Source organism: Scyliorhinus canicula, chromosome 3, assembly GCF_902713615.1.
Source record: "Scyliorhinus canicula chromosome 3, sScyCan1.1, whole genome shotgun sequence".
In the NCBI taxonomy this organism is placed as follows: Eukaryota; Metazoa; Chordata; class Chondrichthyes; order Carcharhiniformes; family Scyliorhinidae; genus Scyliorhinus; species Scyliorhinus canicula.
Window position 1 is genome coordinate 170,954,415 of NC_052148.1, and position 23,542 is coordinate 170,977,956.

General features: G+C 44.1%; 1 protein-coding gene across 13 annotated transcripts in view; it reads right to left on the bottom strand.

Annotated features, from left to right (window-relative positions):
* ptpn13 (protein tyrosine phosphatase non-receptor type 13) overlaps positions 1 to 23,542 on the bottom strand; it is a 367,703-nt gene that overhangs the window by 293,902 nt on the left and 50,259 nt on the right. The gene's annotated exons all lie outside the window — the stretch shown is intronic.

The window sequence follows — 23,542 nt, forward strand, 5'->3', positions numbered from 1 at the left end:
TTGGCCTGACACTAGTGAATATTATATGGGGCTCGAGATCCTCTGCTCAAAAGAACCAACTTAACAGGTCATTTAACCTCAAACAGCATAAAACTATTGCTACTATGTAGTGGACTTTGAGCCCCAACCCATGTGAACTTTGTTAAGACAGTAAAATGATTCTCCATTGATAATGTCTACAAAGTAGGTATATAGACAAACAAAAATGATTGGGGTTCAAGAATTTGGTAAGATCTGCAACATTAACAGACAAGTTATCACAGTAAAATATAATAACATTAATTTTACAATTACAAACGTCAGCTTAACGTTGTTTTTAAAGCCATCAAAAATATAAACAATGGATGCAAAATCAACAAAATAACATCCTTAAGGTTCAGAATTACAGGGTAATGTTATTCTTCTCAGGCAAGCTAGTCCTCCCAATCTATTTATGGATGCAGTGCTGGCATGAATAAAGCTGAAATTTACTGTTCATACAGAGACAACGTGGCTCCTGGAAAAATTGAAGATTCACATAGCAGCCTGCCCTGCTGTATTTCACAGAATCACAGAAAAATACACTGCAGAACAGGCTCTTCAGCCTATCGGGTCTACACCGCTGCATGAAAGGCACCTAATCTGCCAATCCTAATTCCACTTGCCAGCACTTGGCCCATAGCCTCGAATGTTAGGAACGTTAAGACGTGCCAAGTGCTCATCCAGGTACTTTTTAAAAAGGATATGAGACATCCCACCTCTACCACCCTCTCAGGCAGTGCGCTCCGGAGCGCCACCACCATCTAGGTAAAAACATTTTTCCTCAAATCCCCTCTGACCTTCCTGACCCTCACGTAGAACTTCTGTCCCCTCGTAACCAACCCTTCGACTAAGGGGAACAGCTGTTCCCTATCCAGCCTGTCCATGCCCCTCATAATCTTGTACACCTTGATCAGGTCGCCCCTCAGTCTTCTCTGCTCCAGCGAAAACAAGCCTATCCAGCATCTTAAATGTTCCATCCCAGGCAACATCTTGATGAAACGCCTCTGCACCCGCTCCAGTGCAATCACATCCTTCCTATAATGTGGTGACCAGAACTGCACACAGTACTCCAGGTGTGGCCTCACCAAAGTTCTATATAACTCAAATGTGACTTCCTTGCTTTTGTAATCTATGCCACGATTGATAAATGCAAGTGTAACATATTCCTTTTTCACCATCCTACTAACTTGCCCTTCTACCTTCAGAGATCTATTTACAAACACGCCAAGGTCTCTTTATTCCTCAGGACTTTCCAGTGTGATGCCATTCATTGAATATTTCCTTGCCAAATTGCTCCTTCCAAATTGTAACACTTTTCAGGATTAAATTCCATCTGCCACTTTTCTGCCCACTTGAGCATCCCATCTATATCTTCCTGTAACCCAAGACTCTCCGCCTCGGTTAACCGTCCAGCCTATCTTTGTGTCATCTGCAAACTTACTGATCCTACCCCCCATATAGTTATCTAAGTCATTTATATAAATGATGAATAATAGGGATCCAGCACAGATCCCTGTGGTGCACCACTGGACACTGGCTTCCAGTCACTAAAGCAGCCGTCTGTCATCACCCTCTTGTTTCCTACAGCTCAGCCAGCTTTGAATCCACCGTATCAAGTTCCCCTGTATCCCATGTGCATTTGCAATCTTTATAAGTCTCCCATGTGGGACCTTGTCAAATGCTTTGCTTAAATCCACGTAAATTACATCAACACACTTAATCACATGCTCCAAAAATTCAATCACACTTGTTAGGCATGACCTCCTGACAAAACCATGTTGACTATTCCTGATCAAATCTTGCCCCTCCAAGTGGAGACAAATTCTCTCCTTCAGAATTTTCTCCATTAGTTTCCCCACCACTGACATGAGACTCACTGGCCTGTAGATCCTGGCTTAACCCTACAACCTGCCTTAAATAGTGTGACCACATTTGCAATTCTTCAGTCCCCTGCACTTCTCCTATGATCAGAGAAGAATTAAAAATTTGGATCAGGGCCCCTACAATCCCCTTTCGCCTCCCACAGTAACCTGGGACACAATTCATCCGGACCTGGAGATTTGTCCACTTTTCAACCTGCCAACATCTCCAATACCTTGCCCCCCCCTATGATACCTTGCTCAATAACCTCTCAGTCTCTCCCAGAGTTCCATATCTGTCTCTTCATTCTCTTGGGTGAAGACAGATGTGGAATATTCATTTAACACCCTACCAAACGTCCTCTGGCTCCACCCATGGATTTCGCCCTTAGTCTTGAATGGGCCCTATATTTTCCCCTTAATTATCCTCTTCCCATTGATATACCGTGAGAATATCTTTGAATTTTCCCTACTTTTACTAGCTAAAGATTTATCACACCCCTCTTTGCCCTCCTAATTGCTTTCTTAAGCTCCAACCTGCACTTTCTGAACTCCACTAATGCTTCTGTTAATCGGCTCCCCTTATATGGAGTAAAAGCCTTTATCTTCCTTCTCATTGTAACCTGAATATCCCTGGTCATCCATGGTTTTCTGGGCTTGTTATTCCTTCCTAATAACCTAGAGGGTACACGTTAGGCCTATACCCTCCCCATTTCCTCTTTGAATACCCCCGCTGCTGTTCTGTAGATCTCCCCAACAGTAACTTGTGCCAATTTACCTTGGCCAGATCCTGCCTTATTTTACGACAGTCTGCTCTCCCTCAATCCAAGACCTTTTTCTGCAATTTGTCTATTTCCTTGTTCATAACAAACTTAAATTGCACCATGTTGTGCTCGCTATTACTAAAATGTTTCCCCACCATTACATCAATCACCTGTCCGACTTCATTCCTCAGAATTAGGTCCGGCACTGCACCATCCCTTGTTGGACCTTCCACATGCTGAGCTGAAAGTTATCTTGTAGACATTTTACGATCTCTGCTCCATCTAAGCCCTTCACACACCGATTATCCCAGTTTATGTTGGAAAAGTTGAAATCACCAACTATCATTAGCCTATTCTTATTTTTTTAAAATATTTCTTTATTCGCCTCCTTTTTTGCATTTTCTCCGAAATTTACACCCACCAACAATAAAAAATAATCAACAATAAACAATAATCAGTAACAAATATGTCCATCCCCATATCGATAACAATGATCCCATCCTCCCACCAAACCCAAAACATTCGCCCACATGTTCACATAGACAACTGACAAAAAGGAATCAGGAATCACCCATGGCCACCATTCACACCCATCACCCCCCTTCCCCCCCAACTAATGTTCGATGTTATCCAGTTCTTAAAAAGTGCATAATGAATAATGTCCATGAATTGTAGAACCTCTCCATCCTTCCCCTCAGTTCAAACTTAACCTTCTCAAGAGTCAAGAATTCCAACAGATCCCCTGCCACGCGGAGAGGTTTCCCTCCAACCCATCAGGATCCACCTTCGGGTGATCCTGATGGGTTGGAGGGCAACCTCTCCGCAGTAGCACCTTTCTAACACTGGCCACCTTCCCTCCCCATATGAACGACGTAATCCTCCCCTCAATATCTCTGAAAAAAGCCTTTGGCAGGAAAATCGGCAGGCATTGAAAAATAAACAGAAACCGCGGCAATACGTTAATTTTAATCACCTGTACCCGACCCGCCAGTGACAGAGGGAGAAATGAAATGAAAATGACTTATTGTCACGAGTAGGCTTCAATGAAGTTACTGTGAAAAGCCCCTAGTCGCCACATTCCAGCGCCTGTCCGGGGAGGCTGGCACAGGAATTGAACCGTGCTGCTGGCCTGCCTTGGTCTGCTTTCAAAGCCAGCGATTTAGCCCAGTGAGCTAAACCAGACCATCCCACCTTGCCAGATCACAGCCTTCACTCTCCCCACCAAACTAGAAATGTCATACCTGCGAAGCCCCCCCCACTCAAGGACAACCTGCACCCCAGGTACCTAAAGTGAGTCCCTGCCCTACGGAACGGCAGCCCCCCCACCCCTGCCCCCACACCCGGCCGAGACACCACAAAATACTCACTCTTGTCTAGATTCAGCTTGTACTCCGAGAAAGACCCAAACACTCAAAGCAGCTCCAGTATTCTCCCTATCGACACACTCGGTTCTGACACGTACAACAGCAAGTCATCGGCATACAAGGACACCTTATGCTCTATCCCCCCCCGCACTATTCCTTTCCATACCCCCGAACCTCTTAATACGATGGCCAACGGTTCAATCGTGAGTGCAAACAGCAGGGGGGACATAGGACATCCCTGCCTAGGTGGAGAGAAAAATATCTCGAGCTGATGTTGTTTGTGCGGACACTCGCCCTTGGCTCCTTATATAGTAGCTTTACCCAATTCACAAATCTTGGTCCAATTGCAAACCGTTCCCGCACTGCCATCAAGTACCCCCATTCTACCTGGTCAAACGCCTTCTCAGCGTCCAATGCCACAACCATCTCTGTTTCCTTCCCCTTTGCCGGTGCCATAACAACATTCAGTACCCTTCTAATGTTTGAGAAGAGCTGCCTTTCACAAACCCCGTCTGATCTTCACCTATTACCTTCGGGAGGCATTCCTCCAGCCTACCCGCCAGTACCTCCGCCAATACTTTTGCGTCCACATTCAGACGTGATATGGGCCTGTACGACCCACACTCCGTCGGATCCTTATCTTTTTTTAGCAGCAAGGTTTGTGGCAACACCACCTTCTCTATCGCCTCTTCAAACATCTCCACCATCAGGGGTGCCAGCTTATCCTTGAATTTTTAATAATATTACACCGGAAACCCATCTGGCCCTGCCACCTTCCCCTACTGCATCCTCCCAATCGCATCTTTTATCTCCTGCTCCACTATCGCTCCTTCAAATGTAGCCCTGTTCCCCTCCCCTAACATCGGGTACTCCAACCCATCTAGATATTCCTGCATCTCATGATCTCCCCCAGGTGGCTCGGCCCTGTACAACCTCTCATACAATTCCTCAATACCTTGTTAATCACATCCGGCGCTACCACCAACGTCCCTGCCCTATCACTCACCTGCACAATTTCCCTTGCCGCTGCTCCCTCCGGAGCTGACCTGCTAACAGACTGCCCCGCCTTATCTCCATGTTCGTAAACTACCCCCCTTGCTCATCTCAGTTGACGCACCACCTCCCTGGTAGATAGGTGGTCACATCTCGCCTGTAGTTCCTTCCTCTTTTCCAACTTTGCTGGGTCCCCATCCTCTGCATAACTTCTATCTACCTCCAACAATTCATCAATTAACCTCCAACATCTCATCTATTACCTATTATTATTTTTACATACTTCTGCAAATTGCGCCATATTTGCTCCTCAATTTCCCGCTGACTAGCTGGGGGTCTATAATAAACACTCAGCAATGTGGTTGTCCCTTTTTTATTTTTAAGCTCTACCCACAAATCTTTATTTAATGCCACATAGCTGTTATGATTGGGTGAGGAGATACGAGTTGGATACCCTTCTATTTAACCCCCTGGCTTGGCCACGAGAAAGGTTTTTACATTTATTTTCCACATAAATTATTTTCCGATACAAATGTATTTATTTGTTAATAAAGAGCCAATCAAATCAAGTTTCCTTGAGTCAAGGAAGTGTAAGTTTATTAGCAATGGGCAGCACGGTAGCATAGTGGTTAGCACAAATGCTTCACAGCTCATGGGTCCCTGGTTCGATTCGCGGCTTGGGTCACTGTCTGCGTGGAGTCTGCACGTTCTCCCAGTGTGTGCGTGGGTTTCCTCCGGGTGCTCCGGTTTCCTCCCACAGTCCAAAGATGTGCAGGTTAGGTGGATTGGCCATGCTAAATTGCCCTTAGGGTCCAAATTGCCCTTAATGTTAGGTGGGGTTACTGGGTTATGGGGATAGAGTGGAGGTATGGGCTTGGGTTGGGTGCTCTTTCCAAGAGCCGGTGCAGACTCGATGGGCCGAATGGCCTCCTACTGTACTGTAAATTCTATGAAATCTATGAAACCAGAGAAGAAATAATAGATGTGACGAGACACACACACAGAAATATCAATAGTAGCAAAGTTGGAGTCAAAAGGAAAGTTAAAATATCCAAATAAATCCCTCGCTTGTCTTTGATGTGTTGACCTTTGCAGCCATTTGAAGTTTGGTGGTTTCCTATAGAATTCTGGAGTTGACTTTTAGCTTGCAGAGAAAGAGAGAAAGAATGAGCAAGAATCCCCAGAAGGAAATTCAATTTGTATGTATTGCATTCAGTGGCCTGGAACAAATCATCCCATTTGTTGATCATTTGATCCGAGACCTTTGCCCATTTCAAGATATAAATCAACAAAAATGGGTGTTATCCCATCTTCCACAGGGGATTTGAATGTCCGATGCGTATTTGATGAAAGCCGAAACACTTTGCATCTTTAATGCCTTCCGGACACCCCAGGTATGAAATTCCATGCAACAAGGCTGCAGTGGTAATTCATGTAGAAACCATCCAGAAATGTGATCAACTTTACAGTATCAGCCATCAGGTGACTCATGGCAGCCATTGTTGATCTATGTCCTTGTTTTTTTTGAAAGGCCTTTAAACAGTTCAATAAAGCTATAGTTAACTGAAGTTGAGATAGCTCTCTCTCAGTCACAATTTCTTGTTAACATGACATAACATAGTTAAATCTTATAAAGTACTTAACCATTCTGGGACAGAGGGTGCGATTGCAAGTCAGGCAGGCATGAGGATCAAAGATGTAGTGATAAAGGAACCTAAACCCTTGTCCTTATCACTGAACTAGTAGGTTTGAGATACTTGCTGCCTGTGTGGTTGAGAGCAAAGACTGCAGGGAGAATGGGCAAACAGGCCATGTTACAGGAACCCATTCAATCCATATGTGGGGAGAGTGAAAAGAAACATTGTATTCATAGGGGACAGTATAGTTCGAGGAATATATACTATTCTCTGCAGTTTGGAGCTCCAAAGTTTGTGTGCCAGAGATTACAGGTTGAAATTGTTTAAGTCAACGTTACAGAAGGCTGTAAAGTGCATAATCAAATGGCGAGATGCTGTTCCTCGAGCTTCACTAGAGCAAGTGGACAACAGATATGTCAGCATGAGAGCAAGGTAGACAATTAAAATCTCAGGCTACTGATCCTCAGGGTCACGCCTGCAGACTGAGCAGAGGTGTTCCACAAAGCGGTCACTCAATGTACGTTTGGTTTGCCTAATGTAGAGGAGATTACATTGTGACATTAAATACAGCAGATTAAATTGAAAAAGCTGCTTCACCTGGATGGACTGTTTGGGGCCTTGGGCAGTGAAGAGAGAGGAGGGGAGACGGTGGCTTAGTGGCATTGTCACTGAACTAGTAAATCAGTAACCCAGAGTAAAGTTCTGAGGACCCAGGTTCGAATCCCAGCATGGCAGATGGCGAAATTTGAATTCAATAAAAATCTGAATGAAAAGATGACCATAAAACCATTGTCGATTGCTGTAAAAACCCAGCTGGTTCACTAATGTGAAATCTACGGTCCTGAAATGTGATTTCAGACCCACAGCAATGTGGTAACATGGTTGATTCTTAACTGGCCCCTCAAGGGTAATTAGGAATGGGCAATAAATGCTGGCACAGCCAGAAACACCCATGTCCCATGAACGAATTAGAAAAAAGGTAAACAGGTTGCATCTCCTTCACTTGCATGGATGGGTGTCGTTGTAAGAGACCAAGATACTGGGTATGATTGAGCAGTGGGCCATGGCGCCAAAGGGAAACAATCTCTTTAGAATGCCAGAAGGGAAGAGGCAGATATGATGACATCACAGCGAAGGTGGTAGAAATGGCAGAGAATGATCCAATGAATCCAGTGGCTGGTTGCCTGGAAGTTGAAAATGAAGGTTTTTGGGATTGTGGCTCTGGGGGTAAGTTGAGAGCACAAATGCAGGAAATGCATGGGACACAGTCAAGGGCCCTGTTGAGCTAGGAGGGGATGAAATGTCAGAAATGCTGGCATGGAAGGTTGCATCATCAGAACATTTGCAACAGAGACACTTTGAGAATCAAATAGGATCTGCACAAGGTGCAGGGGTGATAAAGTATTGTTGAGGTAGCTGTGAGAATCAGCTTTGGTGAATATTTGCTGATGGTCTAACCCAGGAATGGAGACCGCAAAGTCAAGAAATGGGAAAGAGGAGTCAGAGATGGGCCATGGACAGGTGAGTGGAAGGGAACTGCAAAGATTAGTGCTGGGGCATCAGCTATTTACTAATGTATAAAATTTGACAAAGACTGAGGATAATATATCCAAGCTGAGTGGGATGCAAGTTATCAAGCCAACTGAGCTTACCAGTTCCTATTGTTCTTACATAAGCTACACATGTTGGCTTTTATTTCAAGGTGATTGGAGTGCAAGAATAAGGAAGTCTTGCTACAGGGATTTGGTGAGACTACACCTGGAGTACATGGCACAGTTTGGTTTCCATATCTAAGGAAGGATATATTGGCATTGAAAATGGTTAAATGAAAGTTCACTAGATTGGCACCTGGAATCAGAGTTGGCCTATATGAGAGGCTAAGCGAATTGTGCCGATACGTAGAAGAATGAGAGGTGATCAAATTAAAACATACAACGGTTCTGAATGAGCTTGTCAGGGTAGATACAGAGGCTACTTCCCCTGGCTAGAGAATCGAGAAACGGGGACACTGTCAGGATAAAGATCATGTATTAAGGGCTAAGATGAGGAGAAATCGCTTCTATTAAATGGTTGTGAATCTGTCGAATTCTCTATCTCAATTGTAGTAGATTCTCCATCATGGAGTCACGGCTGAGATAAACAACTTACTAGTTTCTCACAGAATGAAGGAAAATGGAGAATGGGTGGGAAAATTAGTTGAGGCATTAGATCAGCCACAATTGTTTTGAATGGCAGCCCAGGTGCAAGGGACCATGTGATTTATTCCTACTCCTATTTCTTATGTCTTCAATAATTTAAAAAAAACACAGTAGAGCTAGTTGTACACTATTTCTCATTAAGTGCTGCACTGCCTAAGTATAAATAACTTCAGTGCTACACAAGACACTTCCTTTATGTGTTGCCAAATACATATAACCTGCAAAACAGACTATTAAGATAAATAATACCTTTCTGAAGGAATCAATACAAAAACAAACTGCAAAAATTGTGACTTTGACAAAACAAAAAGCTAAAATCCTTCTGTCAAAGACTTTGAAGTTTCAGTTCCAGTCTGAATTACTATTTGAATTGCTCCATGATGAACTGGTTTTGTCAGTTTATGGTTGGACACCAGAAAAAGCAATGCAATACACTAGGTGCTCCATGTGAGTGAGAAACTAGCCCCACCCTCCAGAAGCACATATTTTGCCAGAGTATCGTAAAGCAGCAGTGAGGTAACAACATGATGCAGACTGACCATTCCTAACTTGACACTTGGACAAAGCAGTACGGGCCAGTCAATTTAAATGCACACTGCAAGAGTCTTGTTTGCACCCCCAAAACATTTCCAAAACAAAGTTAATTCTCATATCTACTTACCAGACTGCTGAGTAAATTCTATGATGATTATAGATAGTTCAAGTCCTGACATGTTTAAAACAGCCATATAAACTGTTCAGCTTTCTGAAACTGGTTGGACAGTAGTTAGCGCAATATTGACATAATCCAATCATAGCTTATTTTTACAATGTTTACGGAGCATTTTAACGTTAACTGCTTTTGACAAGGATTGGGAGACAGCAGAGGGGGAAGAAAAGATTGAAATTCCATTCAGTAACAACATTTCATCAGTAGGCCAGTTATAAGATATCAGGTAATTTCATATTAAATCAGTGAATTTATTAGTTAACCCTTTATGATCAACTTATGCACCTGTAAGTGTACAGAGCAACCCGAATGCAGTAATATACATAACAAAGAGACAGTTTGATACAAGTTATACAATGACCTTTCACTTCTGGTCTCAAACAGTTAGGGGATGAATGATTCTTCTTTTTTCTGGCTGCAAGGATTCTATGCAGAATGTGTTGTGCCCAAAGAGTCTTTCAAAATGGCTTCCGTGAGATATGGGGTCACATTTGGAGATAAGATTTGGGCTTGAAATATAAATCCCACAAACCCAATTTTTCATCATCTGTGCTTGAAACAACAAAAAAAACTCTTGGTGCCCAGTTTTTTTGAGAGCTGCAAAGATCAGAGCAGAAGATCAATTTTGTCATGTGACACATCACTTGCAACTCAATTTCTATTAAACTCTGATCACCATGGCTATTATGCCAGCTGATACTGTTAACAGTCCTCCTCAGATACTGCTCCTCTTTTCTTCAAATCTGCCTTCATCAGCCTCTTCTCGGCATGGTAGCACAGTGGTTAGCACTGTTGCTTCACAGCACCAGTGTTCCGGGTTCAATTCCCGGCTTGGGACACTGTCTGTGTGGAGTTTGCACGTTCTCCCCGTGTCTGCGTGGGTTTCCTCCGGGTGCTCTGGTTTCCTTCCACAAGTCCCAAAAGACATGCTTGTTAGGTGAATTGGACATTCTGAATTCTCCCTCCGTGTACCCAAACAAAGTCCCTCTCCAAAGTCCTTGAACATGTTGTCTCCCTCCTAAATTCATGATCATTTTCCCAGAACTAGTGTTTGAACCCTTCAATCAAGTGTTCCACCGAGTCACAACATTCAAATAAGTTCTTTACAAAAAGTCACCAGTGACATCATAGAATTCTTTCAGTGCAGAAGGTGGCCATCCGGCCCATTGAGTGTGCACCGTCTCTTTGAAAGAGCATCCTACCTGGGCCCATTCCCCCATAACCCCACCAAGCCTTTGGATACAGAAGGCTATTTATCATGGCCAATCCTTCCAACCTACACATCTTTGGACTGTAGGAGTAACCTGAGCAGACTCAGGGAGAACATACAAAGTCCACACAGATTGTCACCCGAGGTCGGGATCGAACCCAGATCCCTGGGGCTGTTCGGCAGCAGTGCTAACCACTGTGCAACCGTGCCACCTTACGTAACAATGACAAAGTTAAGCTTGTCTCCTCATCCTGTCTGCAGCCTTTGATACCTCAATTCCTCCATAACATTGTCCAACTGTGGAAAACTGTATTCAGCTGCTTCCATTATTATCTATTCACTTGTAGCGAGAGAATCACCTGCAATGGATTCTTTGCCCACTCCTGCACCATTACCCTGCAAGGTTCCACCTTGGCCTCTTCCTGTTCTCATCTGCATGCTGCCCCTCAGCATTATTATTCGAAAACAAAGCATCAGTTTCCATGTACAATAACAACACCCAGCTATAACCCCGCACACCTCTCGCGACCATTCCACCACCTTTTCATTTTCAGATTATTCACCCAACATTGAGAACTCAATGAGCAAAAACTTCTTCCAACTAAATATTGTGAAAACTGAAACCATCGTCTTCGGTTCCTGCTTAAAACTCTGGCCCCTAGCCACCAACTCATTCCTTCTCCCCAAGATTATTCCAGGTGGTTTGCGATCTTGGTGTCATATTGGACCCCAAAACGAGCTTCCGACTACATATGCAAGCCCTTACTAAGACTGCATAGTTCCACCGCCAGTACATAGTTCACCTTCAGCCCTGCTTCAGCTCATCTCTAACCTTCTTCCGGCTTTTGTTACCTCCAGACTTGACTATTTTTAAAAAAGTATATTTATTAATGTTTTACATTTTTGCAAACAATGCAACAATATTACAAAATACAGGAAACAGGCTCGCTACAATCATTACACATAACTAGATACCTCTATATGCCCCACCAGAGACCAAGGCAGAATCAAGATAAAGGCATAAAAACGTGGTGTAATGGTGCACACTCTCCCATGACATCTCTGCTCACAATTACCATGAGTGTTCAAGATAGATTTCCTGTGCCATAAATTCATAAGATATTAGGGACAGAATTAGGCCATTTGGCCTATCGAAGATGCTCCGCCATTCAATCATGGCTGATCTCAGACCGCACCTTGGGGTAGCAAATTCCACAGATACACAACTCTTTGGGAGAAATAGTTTCTCCTCAACTCTGTTTTGAATTTGCTACCTCTTATCCTAAGACTATGATTTCTCGTTCTGGAATGCCCCACAAGAGGAAGCATCTGCTTCACATCTACTTTATCCATACATTTTATCATCTTGCACACCTCAATTTGATCTCCCCTCATTCTTCTAAACTCTAGAAAATATAAGCCCAAACTTTTCAATCTCTCTTCATAAAACAAACCCCTTATCTCTAGAATCAATCTAGTGAACCTCCTCTGAACTGCCTCGAATACCACTACATCTTTCCTTAGAGGTTTATAAGATGATGAGGGGGATAGATAGAGTGGACGTTCAGAGGCTATTTCCTCGAGTGGATGTAGCTGTTACAAGGGGGCATAACTATAAGGTTCAGGGTGGGAGATATAGGAGGGATGTGCGAGGTAGGTTCTTTACTCAGAGAGTGGTTAGGGTGTGGAATGGACTGTCTGCTGTGATAGTAGAGTCAGACACTTTGGGAACTTTCAAGCGGTTATTGGATAGGCACATGGAGCACACCAGAATGACAGGGAGTGGGATAGCTTGATCTTGTTTTCGGGCAATGCTCGGCACAACATAGAGGGCTGTTCTATGGCAATATTGCCTCCAGTTGCCTCGACTGGCAAGTTTGGTTTTCAAACCATTAAAGTACGAAGACAAAACAAGTGGTCAACAAAGAGTCAGTATAAGAATGCTCATTTGCATGACTGAAAATATACAAATTGTTCTTGATAAGTGACATGATTAATAATAGCATGAATTAAACACTGGTGCAAAATACTTAATTTTAGTGGGGCTTCTGCTGCTGCATCTTTTTGCTCATTTCACTTTTCTCAAACTCTCAGACATCGTTTATCTTGCACTGTTTTTGAACTCTTATCTGTCCCATTTGTTACATTCTCAAAAGAATGTCAACAAATGTGTCAAACACAATTTCTCCTTCAGAAAGCCTAGATAACTTCTCAACTGCATTATGATGTTCTGCTATACTTCCAGCATTTCCCCAATGACAAATGTTAGGCTGACTGGCCTACAGTTTCCAGTGTTCTTTCTCCCTCTTTTCTTGATTTGGTGCCACATTTGCGATTTTTTAACCTGCTGGAATAGTGAATTTTGGACAATTACAACCAGTAAGACCTTAAGATGTAGGCCATCAGGTGCAGGGGACGCATCAGTGTTTAGAACATAGAAAAATACAGCACAGAACAGGCCCTTCGGCCCACAATGTTGTGCCGAACTTTTGTCCTAGATCACCTCTGCATTCTCTCTAGAGCAATTGTATCCTGTACTGAGTCTCATTAGTTTTCCTAGTACCTTTCTCCTCATGAAAGTGCTTATGTTAACTTGCTGCTCCCCTTTATTCCCTGATTTTCTACTCTTCTGGGGAAGATTTTTGTCTCTTTCGCAAAATATTTGCATCAAGTCTCTGCCTTTTCCTTGTTTCCCAATAATTCCCCAGGCTGACCCTCTACGGGTCAGTGTTTATTTTAGACTTTTTATATACATGTAAAAAACAGTCTGCTTTTATACTTCATACTGGTTTACTCTCAATCTATTTTCTCCTTTTTTTGTGATCCCAATCTATTTTCTCCTCTTTTTTTGGTGATCCTTTTCTGGTTCCTCTCTTTTGCTAATGTTCAGTCTTACCAACCAATCTTCACAAATGTTTCATCTTTTCTTTCAATTTACTACCCGACTTAACTTTCTCAGTTAGCCTTACAATTCCACTCTCTCTTCCTTTAAAATGTTGCTAAAAAATCTACCTCGAACAACTTTCAGCCATTTACTCTAATTTCTCCTGATCTGGCTTGGTGTCAAATGTTCATGGAAAGCATCTTGGGATGTTTTACATTAAAAGCACTATAGAAATACAGGTTGTATTGTTGAATAGGACTAAATAGGGCTTTTTAGAGAGTTAGAACAGCCACGGTGAGTCACCTGGTCAGTTCATGTATGGTGATCTATGATTCCACATGTAACGGACAGCACTGTAGCATTGTGGATAGCACAATCGCTTCACAGCTCCAGGGTCCCAGGTTCGATTCCGGCTTGGGTCACTGTCTGTGTGGAGTCTGCACATCCTCCCTGTGTGTGCGTGGGTTTCCTCCGGGTGCTCCGGTTTCCTCCCACAGTCCAAAGATGTGCAGGTTAGGTGGATTGGCCATGATAAATTGCCCTTAGGGTCCAAAATTGCCCTTAGTGTTGGGTGGGGTTACTGGGATATGGGGATAGTGTGGAGGTGCTGACCTTGGTTAGGGTTCTCTTTCCAAGAGCCGGTGCAGACACGATGGGCTGAATGGCCTCCTTCTGCACTGTAAATTCTATGAACTATTGTCACACCAAATTGATAGAGATCATCCCACTCTAGTGGGCAGTACCGTGACGCAGTGGGTTAGCACTGCTGCTGTCACGGTGCTGAGGTCCCAGGTTCAATCCCAGCTCTGGGTCACTGACCATGTGGAGTTTGCACATTCTCCCAGTGTTTGCGTGGGTTTCACCCCCACAACTCAAAGATGTGCAGGGTAGATGGATTGGTCACGCTGAATTGCCCCTTAATTGGAAAAAATTAATTGGGTATTCAATTTATTTATTTTTTATAAATGATCATGCCACGATAAACTAGCTTTATTTGAAAAAAGTTTCTATGATTGCCTGATTCAATTGGGGCAAAAGTTTATGTACTTTATGTTTATGTACTTCTAATAGAATCTACTGTATTTTACTGCAATATATCCGTTGGAATTTATTGATCAAAAATAGAGAGCATTTCAACCTTGGTATAGCTATACAAATATGAAAATGTCTGTGCCCCAAAGCCTTGCCCACTCCTTGCCATGTAAATTATTACTTTATCAGAAGAACCAAAGAAGTGGAAGCAAGAATAGGCCTTTTGACCTATCAAGCCTGCTTCATAATTCAATAAGATCATGGCTGATCCTCAAGTCCACCCTCCCACACTATTCCCATGTCCTTTATTGCCCCAGTACCCAAAATGCATCGGCCTTTGATTTGAAATTAAGATTTATATTCCCAATGGAAAATGAATTTACTGAAAGAAAACATGGTACACAATAAAAACCGTTGATGGTATCTTGTTTTTGAAAATGCTACTAAGCTATTATTTTTATACGGTCTTTGCAAAGAAGCACACTGAAACTTGAACATTAGATGTTGGGGACTGAATGGGGGAGTTATACATAAAAAATAAGCAACCTGACCCCAATCCTTCTATTTACGCTTCTAACATTAACAGATATCAGGCGAGGTCAACCAACCCGTTGAGGCCAATCAGTCACAAAAATATTTTAAAGGAGCTGCCTGCATTCATTTTTAAGTCTATTATTTTAAATCCTATAAGCCAGTACACAGGAAACTAGTATGCTGAAGGGAGGCTGAAGGGACTGCCCATCAGTTAAGTGCCTTTCTAACACTGCCCATGTGCCAAGAGGGGCAGGAGTGCTTCACCCCATCCCACAATGCTTCCCTGTGCAGCCTCACATTACTTGCAATTGACTAAACCTCCTTCACTCCATGGCTGGCCAAACGTCTCCACCCCTGCAATTGACTGAACCTATCATCACCCCACGCCCAGCAAAGTCTGACACCCCTCCAGTTCCCCTAACACCCCACAATATTTGGTTTACTTCGCGGATGTTCCCTGGGTGTTTTCTGGCCCAACACCTAGCCTGTCAGGTTGTTTGGTTATTAGGCAGGAAATCAGATGGAAGGTTTTAAAACAGGTCCCGTTCAATAGGTTAAATCCAATAAAAAATCCCTCCATCCAGCCCATTCTTTTACTGCATCAGTGTAATTATCGGGCCAAAAACAATACTGAAATCATATGACTTTATGGGAATACACAAAAGTCATTACCTCCATCAAGCTGAAAGTAATCAGATTTTTAAAAATATGACTTCTGATAGTTAATATTGGCAGCCAATAGGGTGAAACCAAGTGGGCTGAGTCACGTTTGCATTCAAAAATTGGTACACGAGAGCACATTTTGCGCTTAATCCCACCTTTTTGTGGTTTGTTAATTGTCATCATCAAAAAACACAGCACTCTGACCCAAATCGTTTCCATGAACAAGTCTCTGATATCTACTAGGTTATTTGCCACAATATTGGAACAGGGAAGTTGTATACAAATTAAACCATGGCAATCATATGTACCTCCGAAATATGCAATTTAAACAAAGCACTGGCAACAGAATCTATCAACAATGTCACTTATGGAAGTGTAAGAACCATCGAATCCCTACAGTGTCAAAAGAACCATAGAATCCAATTTGGCTCACCGAGTCTGCACTACCCTCTGAAAGAACACCCTACCTAGGCCCACTCCCCTGCCCTAATCCCTGAATCTAACCTGCAAATCCCTGGACACTGAGGGGCAATTTTAGCATGGCCAATCCATCGAACATGCACGCCTTTGGACTGTGGGAGGAAAGCAGAGCAACCAGAGAAACCCACGCAGACATGGGGAGAATTTGCAAATTCCACCCAGTCACCCGTGAGGCAGTAGTGCTAATCACTGTGCCACCACGCTACCCCTTGGATGTATTACAATCAGATATTCTATCTACTCTTCAAAATCAATAAGACTCTTGAAACTGTGAAATCTAGCATTCACCGTTTTATTAACTACCGGTATACAATACTTGTGCATAAACTTAAAATAGTCCAACCAGGTGATGCAAGTTGTGATTAATGTATTACAATTCAACATTCCGGTTGAATAATTCCTTCAAATCCAGAGTCCAGGAACAATTCATTGGTTTATGTACTTCACTCAACTACAAATCACTAACCTAAATGCATTCAAAATCATGGAACTGTACATATAGAGTTGCAAAATGTATGTATGACCACTGGCTAAAATTATACTTTCGATTGGCAAAGGTATAGATGACCTCATTTTCCATCAGTTTGTTTTCCACATTCTTAGGTTTCTTATCTTTTCTTCCTGAGGTCACCAGTCCATTTTAATTAACTCTCAATGGGCTGGTGTCCAACAGCACCTTGGCTGGACTCTTCCCCTATGCTTCATGCCATAATAAGCATGCAGGTTTTTAGTTCAAGTAATGGTTTTTCTCTTTCTTTCTCCCAGGGAATTCTGCCTGTGACACACTGGCTCGAGGGGTGGGTTGGCAGCTGTGCATGCAGAGGGATGAGATAATGGAGGTGGGGTCAGCAAGGAGAGGGAATTGCGTTGGTCAAAAATGGCTCAAGTAAGTTGAAGTAGCGGGGTGATCATGGCGATCACATCGAGGTTGGAGAGATGCAGCAGTCCAGAGGTTGTGGAATTCTTCTACCCTTGACCCTTCTCCATTGAAATGAAATTAAAATGAAGTGAAAACCGCTTATTGTCACGAGTAGGCTTCAATGACGTTACTGTGAAAAGCCCCTAGTCACCACATTCCGGCGCCTGTTTGGGGAGACTGGTACGGGAATTGAACCGTGCTGCAGGCCTGCTTTAAAAGCCAGCGATTTAGCCCAGTGAAACCACAGGTAGGTGGGTTTCAATTTCACCCACCCCATCTACACTTGGGGAATTAAGGAAGTGAAACACAGTGGGGTAATTGAGTTCTGGAGAGGATTCTATACTTCCAATCTTTCATGCCCATGCCTCCTAATATCCATACGTAAAGCACTGACCCGTATGCATGTCTTCTGAGACCAGTTAACCTCGAGGAAGCCTGCCAGGGTAATCTCGGGGGACGACAAGTGTGTGCGTGTGTAATATTTGGGTCAGGTCCAGAGGGGTAGTTAGTCAGATTTGCTCAGGTCATGGGGTAGTCAGTTCAGGGGTGGTAGTCAGGTCAGTTTGGGGAGTAACAGATTGGGAGGGTAGTCAGGTTTGGGGTTTGCTTGTCTAGTTGAGTTGAGTTGGGAGGTGTCTGGAAGTATAGTCAAGAGTTTTATGGGGTGGGGTCAAGAGTACAGTAGGGTGGCGGCAAGGGTGGCACGGTAGCACAGTGGTTAGCACTTGCTTCACAGCACCAAGGACCCAGGTTCGATTCCCAGCGTGGGTCACTGTCTGTGCAGAGTCTGCACATTCTCCCCATGTCTGCATGGGTTTCCTCCCCAGGTGCTCCGGTTTCCTTCCACAAGTCCTGAAAGAAGTGTTATTAGGTGATTTGGACATTCTGAAATCTCCCTCAGTGTACCCGAATAGCTGCCATAGTGTGGCTACTGGGGGTTTTCACAGTAACTTCAATGCACTGTTAGTGCAAGCCTACTTGTGACACTTATAAAGATTATTGTAAGTGTGTAATTAACCCAGGTGTTAGTTTAGGTATTAAGTTTCCCGAGTTACGGCCCAGGTAGGTATGGTGGAACTGTCCAAAGTCAGCAACTCGACTGCAGAGTCAGAAACATTCGTGGAGGGTCCCGGGTAGCAAGGGAATTGGCCATTGGATGTTGAAACTTCCCAGAAAATACCCACATAGGTCCATAGGTCAGGACATCAACAGAGTTCCAGTGTGCAACTTCTGTGGTACATTTGGTCTCCGATGATCCGGAGACCAGAACATTTGGCCCACTCTTCATAGCATTATAAAGGATATATTTATATTCTTGAAATTGTTCCCAGAAGTAGCACTTAATTTGCTTAATTATATGCAGATGGAGGGCATTCATTGAACTTTCACCTGAGCAGATATGCAGAAACATTTATTAAAACTATGGTGCTGTTGAGTAAGGAGGTATATGCTTGTCATGTTTCGCCCTGTAAATAAATGTTAAATTGAGTAAACATTGGCTCCAGCACTAACCATACCAGCTAGCTGAGTGTTATAACCCACACGGAGGTCACTGGGTCCAGACCATTCAGTTCTCCCTTGGCCTCACTGGAATACCATCATCCTCGCTGAGTGGACAAGACTAAACCCTTAACTGGGAACCTCAAGAGACCCTTCGGGGAACGGGGAGTGTAATTTGATATTTGCGTATTAAACCTTTTGGTTCCCTATCCAATATCACTTTCTCGTGGTCACTTGCCTGGATCCTACACTGGTGACGAGGATCAAATGGAGCTGCCGAAGGCATCATTACCTCAGAAATCAGCTGAGTGGACAAGACTAAACCCTTAACTGGGAACCTCAAGAGACCCTTCGGGGAACGGGGAGTGTAATTTGATATTTGCGTATTAAACCTTTTGGTTCCCTATCCAATATCACTTTCTCGTGGTCACTTGCCTGGATCCTACACTGGTGACGAGGATCAAATGGAGCAGCCGAAGGCATCATTACCTCAGAAATCAGCCCACATTACAAAGGCCTCAGGAAGCCTCAGGTCAGCCAACAGGTATGCTGCATATAGAGAGGTTAAAGGCATTTAACGCCGATGAGGGTGACTGGAACCTGCACATAGAGCAGATAGAGTATTTTTTCCGTTTGAATGCAATCAATGGGAACGAGAGGCAGATGATTGCCCTCCTCACGGTTTGCGGGCCCGCCATGTAGAGCATCATAAAAAGCTCAACCTACCCAGGTGCACAAGATACACAGTCATTCATGGAGCTGGTCACATTGGTGGGTGAACATTTTAATCCAAAAGCCAACCATTATAGTATGGCAATTGATTTCACACCGCCACCCAACGCCAAGGGGAAATCGGTGACCGATGTTCTGGCCCACCTGAAAAAAAACTTGCCAAATTTTGCAACTTTGGAACAGCACTATCCGAGACACTAAGGGACAGGTTGGTTTGCGGCAACTCACAGGAAGCTGTTGCCAAAACCCACCTACATTTGCAAAAAGTAACCAAAATAGTTTTGTCAAGGCAAAGTGCAGAGCAAGGGGTGCAATCACTGCAAGGGATGGTAGTCTGCAGTCTAGGGCACCTAATGGAGCATATAACACTGCCTACAAACCAAAGGTTCCGAATCCTGCCACTGGGAACACACTTCGAGATCCTGACCATCATTGGCGGGCCTCAGAGGATCGACGACCGTGGTCCCCCAATTCAAAGAACCCAAATCAGAGGGGTCGGCATGTCAGTGATCAGAAGGATTGGAAGCCCACCCACATGCCAGGTATAGCTGCCCACAGGACAGGACTCATTTCGTAGACGATGTTGACGACCGCCAACAGTTGCACTGCGTCACAGCATCAAGAGTGGTGCCAATTCATGTCACTATTCGGGTGAATGGTTTCTCAATTCCGATGGAATTAAATACTGGGGCCGCCGTTTCTGTAATGAACCGGTGCACGTGCTTCCGCATCCGGTCCAGAGTCCAGCAGTTGGAGCCAAGAGACATGGGCGCATGTTTGGTGACTTATACGGGGGAACCATTGGTGATCAGAGGTACCTCAGTGCCTCCATGGCGTACGAGCAGCAGTCCACGTATTTACCATTAGTATAGTCCGAGGGACTGAGCTTAACTTGCTGGGGCGCTACTGGTTAAAGCGCCTCGGTTTGGATTGGCAGCACATTTGCCATATGTGCCTGATGGCCCGGACACAGTGTTGGCAGAGTTTCCGGAAGTAGTGTTTTGGGAGCGGTGTTTTCAGAACCCCAAAATGCATCATTGAGTTCAACCAACCTCTCCTTTTAATGTATTGTTGCTTTTGAAGCACACGGCTTGGTCTCCAAGTGTGGTATTACAATTATGGACACGTGGGTTTTTAAACACAAAACAATGTTTATTCCATGAATTCAACTTAACCTTTTAAATAAACATTGGATCACTCAACACCCCTTTACTTCAAAGATAACCCCGAAAATAATACAACAAATAATCCGTCAAAATGGTCCTTCAAACCTCCAAAAGACTGAACACCTTTAAACAGAAACACATCAGGTTAAAGACATTACTATTATGAGTTTAAATCACCCAAATGATTCAGAGATAGTCTTTCATGGCAGAGATCACCGCAGGTCCAGCTCACTGCAAACGCAGACACACCCAAGCTCTTTTTCTTCATGCAGCTCTCAGCAAACCAGCCAGGCACTTTTCAGCTGCTCTCTCAAACTGAAACTAAAAGCAGAAGTGAGCTCAACGCCCCCACCCTCTGACATCACTTCAGTCATACGAGCTGCTCCATTTCTTAAAGGTACATTGCTTAAACATCCATTTCTTAAAGGTACTCTCACATGACCGTAGTTAAGAAAGGCCTGGGACTATCCGGGCAACTGTCACCAATATTTTCATACACCAATCGGCACAACCATGGCATTTCTGTGCCCACCTCGTTCCCTACTCCCTGAAAGCTGAAGTGGATGTGGAGCTCGACCAACTGGAGCAGTTGGGCATCATCCACCCAGTATACCTTGAGGATTGGGCAGCACCAAGAGTGGCAGCCTTGAAGCCTGATTGCAACGTCCGGTTATGCAGGTAAACCGTGCCTTCCGTTTAGATACGGGATAGCATTCACCAGCAGGGAATTTGGTGACTTCCTACAGACAAGCAGCACCCATCACCTATGGACCGCGCCATACCCCCCGGCGTCAGATGGGATTGCCGAACGTGCGGTGCAGGGCATACGAGAGCAGGTCATGGGTTCTCTGGTGACCCATTGGCCCGTTTTTTGTTCTACAGTTCACATGTCACCACTGGGGTGGCACAGTGTAGTGGCACAAACTACCGACAGGGCGACGATTATGCACTCGATTGAGCTGGTGTTTCCTGATATCGAAGGGAAGATCCGCAGCAGGCAGCAACGCTCCACCTCTGATTCGGGCAGACACATGCCCGTTAGAGAATTTTCCACAGGTGATGCTGTATACATTCGGAATTCTTCTGCTGGAGCCTTGTGGATTCCAAGGGTTGTGGTACAACAGACAGGACTGGTCTCTCACTTGAGTACAAACGCAGCGCAGGGTGTTGACCGGCATATGGACCACGTCCGCAGCCGCAACCAGGAGGTGCTCGATAGCCGCCCGGAGGTTCAGTGGCTGGTATTGCCATTCCCTCCGGCACAGCCACCGGTGCCATCTACTATGGTGCACATACCCCACAATGCAGAGACACAGGATGCCAACACATCTGACCCAGATTTGGACATGGGAGACCTAGCCGACTGAGGTGACCACAAATTCGGTGGTGGTCCAGGTTCCGACACATCGGTGCCACTCTGACGCTCAGCCTGGAAATGACATTCCCCGGTGCACTATACACCTCCAGATCCGGTGCAATGGGCGGCCGACCGACAGCCGAGGGCCAAAAAGACTAGGTGTCCTGCTCCGCAAGCTATCGAGATGAACAACGTTTGGACTTGTGGGGGTCTTTATTACCCGCACGGCCATCACGGAGTCTGGACCATTAGGTTCCCTGTGGCCTTACCTGAATACTATCTTCCTGAATACAATTTTCCCAATGAGGAGGCGGGGCTAACCCCTTAACCGGGAAGCTCTGTGGCCATAAAAACCCCGGCCCAAGTGAGGGTCCGCACAGAAGACCCTTCGGGGAGTGGTGAGTGTAACTTGTTATTTGTGTATTAAACCTTTTCGTTCCATATCCAATATTGCTTCCTCATACTCGCTTGCCTGGATCCTACACCGAGGTACAACAACTGACAAAATTATGTAATTTGCAATGTATAACTATATGGGTTAGCAGCTGAGTAAGCAGTGGAGTTGGAAAGTCCTGTGCTGCAGTGATTAGTGTTCCTTCTTTTGAACCAGAAGCTCCTAGATAGGGTACCATTCCAGAACTTGATGGCCATGGAAGGTACATTTATTTTGTGCATAAATTCTTCTAATGTGCTTCTGGCAGGTGGCAAGAGCAGGCAGTCTCCCGACCAGCCATGCTTAATGTGGAGAGGCACCCTTAAGCTAAAGCCTCTGGCAGCAGGTTGGCCACCTGTTTCAGGAAAATCTAGCTGTGCAAGCATACCATGTCGAGTCTCTCTCCCATGCTCCAGGTACTTTGCCTCATTCATCTCGAAGCACGGGAAAAGAATAAAGAAGCAATGGAGTGGAGGGAAGCAAGAAGCAATGATTCAAGTAGCTGTCAATCAAAGTTGTTTTATGTACAAATTAGCACCACATTGAGTTAATCCCTACTGTGGGTGTTATTATGCTGGCACCATTTCTGATCTAGATCATTTATCGTAAATGGAGCTAGGGTTTCAGGCAAATCTGGTCTTTTTTAAATGATCCAGTTCTAGATGACTATTCTGCAACACAATCCTTCAATGTGACATGCACTTCAAAAAAAAATCAGTGAAATTAAAACTAGAACATGTGGAATACCTTCTTAATACTCATAAATAAGGAAATCTAAAAAAACAGATGATTCAGCTCCCGTGCAAGCCAGGAATATTAATAGACTGGCCAGTTTTCAAAGTGAAATATATTATTGTGTTCTCCATAAGCTTTTGTACCATGGAGCGCTTTGTTTATGCCAAGTTTTCTGAAATTTGAGTCCACAGTATGAGAAACATTGGCTGTCACCAGAAGTGAATTTACAGCAGTGAATTAACATGTCCATTGCCAACTCTTCAAGCAGTTTTCATAGATCTATAGCCATGTCTCTTTTTCTTTGTACAAGAGGAACTGTAAAAAAAAAAAGCAGTTTAACAATTTGTTCCAA